The following is a 6545-nucleotide window of genomic DNA, read 5'->3' on the forward strand; positions in this document are numbered from 1 at the left end:
ATTTCTTTTTTTTAAAGAAGACTAAGAGAAAAAGATGTTTTATATGACACATTCTACCAGTGTTCCAAGTTTCAAAGTGTTTCGTTAATGAAAAATGTGGCCCCCGTTTTAAAAAAGATCCGAGGGGACAAACAAGGACAGACAAAGGGATTAAGTCGATTACATCGACCCCAGTGCGTAACTGGTACTTAATTTATCGACACCGAAAGGATGAAAGGCAAAGTCGACCTCGGCGGAATTTGAACTCAGAACGTAGTGGCAGACGAAATACCGCTAAGCATTTCGCCCGGCATGCTAACGATTCTGCCAGCTCGCCGCCTTGCACAATACAAAAATATAAATCTATTCAACTTATATATAGTAGTCTTACAGGATTTGTTAATAGACCACATGATAGTTATCTCCCCTGGAAAATACTACCGCAAATATATAAAGTTGATTTCAAATATAAAAATTAAATCATTATAACTTTAGCATAAAATTTACAATAATTATTGGGAATAAATTTTTCTCTTTCCGAAAATATCTCCAAGAAAATACCGGAACGTTTGGAAAAACGTCCCAATTATCATCGATGACTTAGAACACAAGGGAGATAATTCCATAAAATTTATAAGATTAAGAAATTATATATGTTAATAAGTTAAAGAAGTGATTTTTAAAATTCTCAATCGCAGAATAATGCTAATAATATAGCCTGAACAGGATAAACTACCCCTATTTTGCACAGAAAAGTGTAGGTGGCTAGCTACATTATTAGCATTATTCTGCGATTGAGAATTTAAAAAATCACTTCTTTAACTTTCTAAGACATCTCAACGCTTCTAAAGGCAAACTTCGTTTGTTTGTTTACGTTTGTCGTAATTTGAATTTAACATATGTCAATATTTTTCGTGTTCTTAAAACACTTACACAATTATACTTCTATCAATATGTAGCATGCTAGAAAATGTTATTTTAGTATTTGCAATATTCTTCAAGTTCTAAATTCATGCACACACAGTAGTGTAGGCTAAGATTGGATTGAAAGCAGTATTTAACATGAACTCTTACCTGCCTACGGCTCTTCGACTCAAACTTGGTAAAATTCAAAATCCACTGGTGTAGGAATTCCAAGTACCTTACAGGTAAACTCACACACATTTCATATATATATATATATATAAATAAGGTACAGAGACCCCCTTTCGGTCATGAATGACCATAAGATTGCACCAAGAAAGTTCTCCTGCCGATCATATTTACGAGGAATGATCGCATGTAACATGCTGCAAAATATCTGGTTCGAGCAGCTGCTTTCTCTCTCTTGGAGGTCTTCTCCATAGTTCAGTTCAAGAGAGCGGAAATGAAACACCCTATTATCTGAGCAGAATTGTTGTTAGCAAGATTATCCTTTGTTTTTGTCTATTGCTCTCAGAAAAGACAGCTCACGATATTAGTTGTTTCAAAATCGCTCAATTTACACACAAAGTATCTTAATTCATTTTTGTCAATGACTTGTACTCTTGGATCACTTATGACCTGCTTTGAGCACAAAGTAAGTAATCCCTATTTCCGTTAGTGTCGTGAGCATTTAGGGAGGGGGAGATTAATCTTAAATTATATGAACCCATTGCGTGCCATGACCCCATTTGGGGGTCTGCTAAAAAAAAGTCTCACCACCGGTTGTTCGAGGTGTTTTTAACAATATTTGTAGTTGTCACCATTAGCTCTAGCTATGGCTAATTCTAGAGGACATTTTGTCATAAATCGCAATTTTTGAACTACAAAATTGACTGTTTCGAAAACATTGTTTTGCATCTCCCATTTATCCCATTCATTCATATTTCATACACATTCGCATTTGATACTATAGTTTCAGAAAAACTAAAATGTTTATTATTGCAATTGAACAGAAAAGGATAAACATGCTTTTTTTTCAGCGTTCTCCATTTGGGACTTATTGAAAAATTTATCATTATCTCCAAAATAATTCACATATGAGGAAAATTTAAATACTATATACTATTTTAACTCCTAAGACACCTGGTAAAACCAAAAAATATGAATAAAAAAATTTGGCAGTTAATGGGTTAAGGTGAGAGTAGTGATAAAGCCAAAAAGTACTTTCTCAGATACAATCAATATTTACTACTTATTCGAAATATATATGTACACGTGTGGTGTATATTGGTTTCAAGTCGGATTAAATCGACCTCAATGCTCAAATGGTACTTATTTTATCGACCCCGAAAAGTTGAAAGGCGAAGTCGACCCCAGCAGAATTTGAACACGGAACATAAAGACGGACAAAATACCTCTAGGCATTTTTGCCGGTATGCTAACAATTCTGAAGCTCGCCGCCTTAATATGGCATAGATTGACAATTAAAATATTCATGTCTATATATTACAGTTTATATAATCTTCGGTTATACGTATTGTAATTAAAATACATAAATAGCCTCATCTTCATTCACTGGGTATATTTACAGTGTTTACAATCTACACTAAGTTTCAAAAGTGATTTAATCCTGAGTAAGTGCACATGATATCTGACTGGAATTAAACAAAACGTATTTGGGGAATTACTGTTAAAAATGATTATAATTTTCCACATTATTAACCTCGCTATTAGAATATAGATTTATGGGATACCTATTTTACTCGGTCGGAAATCTCGGTCATTCGAAGATTAAGAAATCTTATTTTCATAATTGAATATTATTGGGAATTGTCTAAAACAGTTAAAATATTTTGTGTATTGTAGGAGTATAAGCAATTTAACAACAAAATCATATATAGATCCTGCTAGAGAACCAATGATCACACTTGGTAATTTCACGTAAATATTAAGATGGAATTTTTTCGATTGTTTGTAAACATCCTTGCTCCAATTCTCCTTATAAGTTCTAGTCGATTTATATTCTAGCTAAGTGACTAACTGCGATTTACAATAGGGGTACATGAGAGTCTATCTCAATCGTCATCAGCTGCAAAAAAAAAAAAAAAAAAAAGCGAGTAATCACGGGTTAGTAACCGCAAAGTTCTTGTCATCATGAGCAGCTCGCCTTACTGGGGTGTCAGGTGATACCCGTAAAGGTGCTTGGCTTTTCCAACGCCTTAGCCTCACCATCGCTCGTGATAATGCTGCGAGCGTGGCTTGCTTTAGTAGGTTCTGTTGCACCTTGAGGTGTGCGACCAACTGAAGCACTTAGTACTGCTTTGATGTATTTTTCTTTGTCTTTCTTTTGTATTGTATATATATATATATAATAATACGACTCTTAAAGGGATACATTCAAGACTGATTCTTTTCATTAACTTATTGCTCGTAAATACTGGACGTAGCTTCAACTAATTTCCAATTGGTTATTGAGCAACGTCAGTGAATAAATGCTTCGATTAGGCAAAAATGTACATAGAGAGGTTCCTAAGAAGTTACCACACCAACACACAAATACACGTGCGTTTGTGGGAGAGTATGTACATATCTTCTTGACAGTGTGTATAAATCATAATGGTTTAGTGGTTAAAGATACTATTAGGCTTCACTTCAACTTTATTGTTATTATTCTTATTTGTGTTAGATCAAAAATAAAGGTTCCTAGCTTGAATTGAATCCTATCTAGAAACATTTGCATGTGTACGCGCGCGCAAGTACAGGAATGGTTGTGCGGTTAGAAAATTTGCTTCTCAACTAAGCGGTTTAGGGTTCAGTTCCACAGTGCAATACCTTGAGTAAGTACCTTCTACTATAGCCCCAGGTTGATTAAAGCCTTGTGAGTGAATTTGACAGACAGAAAGTGAAAAATCCCATTTTGTGTGTGTACGTATGTGTGTACCCACATGCACATTTGTACTTCAACGAAAATAAAAATCACCTAAAGATGGCAATATTGTTATCGTTTTTTGTCAAAGGGTCATCTCTTAGTTTTGTGCCTTTGAGGCAGACAATAATTTAGTCCCAAAAGTTATAATCCATTTTATCAACCCTGAAAGGGATGAAAGCAGGAACGAACTGAGCCGTCGGTCAATCGACACTGCCTGAGGGCCCCGCACTCTACTAAAACACACATTCAAAGGGGCCCGGTAAACATTTATGTCCGAAATTGTCTCAGTGCTTCTCTAGTACTTTATCTTAACCTCTAGAGCGATGAAAAACTAAGTTAACCTTGGTAGGATTTGAGCTCAGAATGTAAACAGTTGAAATACCATAAAGCATTTTATCTTGCCAATCCACTGCTGCTGGCATCATGGAAGGAATAAAAAAGGAAAACTAGTGCATCTGTTTTCACCTAATAGTGTTTAAGCAGAGTTAAAGAAGACAGTTGAGTAAAACCACCAGATGTTATTATGGAAGTGTTGCATAAGGGAAATCAGTTTTCAACAACATGAGTGTGCTGCTAATTGTAATATATATATATATATATACACACACACAGGGTGGGGGCAGAGAGGATGGACGTTTTTGAAATGGCTATTACTCAACCCCAGGGGGAGGGACATATGTCCCACAGGTACCATTCGGTCTGTGGTGTTTTAGCATTTCCTTTTGTCTTTTCAGGTGTGTGTATATATATATATATATACACACATACATCCTAGCAAACAACAGCGTTGTATTTGATATAACTGTCACGATAGGAAAATATGAGAAGAGTTTGTGTGTGTGTGTGGTCGTGAGAGAGAGAGAGAGTTTTGAGACACAATACCCAACCAGAGCCATGCTCCTGGCAGAACATAAAACCCTTTGAGTATTTCCATCACTCTATCAAATGTAATATTTATTAATTCATGTTGTTCAGGATTAATCATGCATTATCTTGTAGCTTTGAGATCTTGATGAGATTACTGTTTATATTTAGAATGACATTGTAGGATTGGTGTGAGAGGTCAGATCTGGATGGCTAGAATGTAAAATAGGCAGAAGATTTTGTTCGGATATGGCTGCTTTAAATGATAATGGGTTAACCTTTTCTTCAATCATGGTGCTTATGAAACAAACTACCTTTGTCATATTTGGGGATGGTTACCCCCCCCCCCCCACTCCAATTAACCATATGCACTATATACTCGTTCATCACTTCAGCTTTGTTATCATTTTTATTTTAGTATCCTTTGTCTGAAATCTTTTGTCACACACCCTGTGACCTCTTCAGCAACTCTCCATCCCATGTGTTTCCTCCTATTCTGTTTAATCCATTCTGTCTTTCTGTCATATGCATTGTTATCTGTGGATTTGTTTGCATCTGTATTGTGTGTGTGTGTGTGTGTGTGTGTGGAAGCATATGCGTATAGTGTGTTTTGGGTGCATGTATATGGGTTTGCTTACTATGCTGTACCCGTGTTTTATTCATTTGTTTTTTTTTTATACGGTTATTTACTAATTTCCTTCTCTTTCCATCTTAAGTATGTGTGGTGTGTGTACGTGTGTGTATGTATATAGGTTTATGTATTCTACTGTGCCTGTGCCCTTTTTTTTTCCTTCTGCCTTTAGTTGTCCTCCACCACACTACACAACATGACAAAGACAGAATGAGAGAAGGAAAAAGAAAAAAAAAAAGACCATCCCCAAATTAACAATATGTTTCAACACATGATTTCACATCAGGAATCATGCAAAAATACATAAACATACTTTTGTGCTACAATTCATGTTGAAAAACAATTCATTAGGAGGATTTGATTGAAAAAAAAAAAAAGTTAACTTTGTCATTATTAAAATTGGTCTTTGTAATGCAACAAAAAGTTTCTAATCTAAAATTGACAGAGGGTTTTGGTTTAAAGATGGATGCTTTAAAAGAAGCAGGTATTATATTGTTGAACCAGGGAGATGGGGGGAGGGACACCTGAGGAAGGTTGATAAGGAAATGATTAAATCACATGGTCTCAGTATATATTAGGTGGTCAAATAAACACAACATAATCTGGCTTTGACTCTGTGCTTTTACATAGACAATCACTTGAACAATGCATTATGCATAAAGGCAACATATCCAAAAGTGTACAACACCTGAAAGCTGATGTAAAGCAATCTGTGAGTCGCTATGATTACTTTGTTGACCATCTTGGATCTAAGATGTAGATTTGTTGCTTAGCTCAACCCTTTAACAATCAGATTAACCCGTCAAGTGCTATGCTTATTTATTCACATGGTTTTGAATTGATTCTGAATTATCTCCTAACTTCAAGATTGCAATGAAATGGTTGTACATTTTCAGAATGACATGGTAGGATATGTGTGAGAGGCTGGATCTGGCTGGTTTGGACATAAAACAGGTAGAATATTTGGGCAGGATATGTTTAAAATCCAAAAGGGTTAAAACCAATATCTGGCTCTAGGGTGCCTTTTTAGTGAAGTTTGTATTCGAGGCAAGCATGTAAGTATTCATACCAGGTCTCTAGCTGAAGGATAAATTAATCTCCAAGTTGTAGGAGTTTTTTTTTTTTTATAATTTCTCATTCATTAGTTCCAGAAGCTCAGGCAAGAATAAGAACAAAAAGGAAAAAAAAAAGAAAGAAAAAAACTGATGGACAATAGTCTTCTTCCTGTGACCCCTAAAG

The 6545-nt window shown here is 35.4% G+C and overlaps 1 long non-coding RNA gene across 3 annotated transcripts in view; it reads right to left on the bottom strand.

Annotated features, from left to right (window-relative positions):
* Nucleotides 1-6533, bottom strand: part of LOC128250819 (uncharacterized) — a 368397-nt gene extending 361864 nt beyond the window's left edge. For all 3 annotated transcript variants that reach the window (XR_008266801.1, XR_008266800.1, XR_008266802.1), the window contains exon 1: nt 1054-6533. This is a non-coding gene — a long non-coding RNA (uncharacterized LOC128250819). The remainder of the gene's footprint in view (nt 1-1053) is intronic.
* Nucleotides 6534-6545: the final 12 nt, after the last annotated feature.

The sequence above is a fragment of the Octopus bimaculoides genome, chromosome 25 (genome assembly GCF_001194135.2).
Source record: "Octopus bimaculoides isolate UCB-OBI-ISO-001 chromosome 25, ASM119413v2, whole genome shotgun sequence".
Lineage (NCBI taxonomy): Eukaryota > Metazoa > Mollusca > Cephalopoda > Octopoda > Octopodidae > Octopus > Octopus bimaculoides.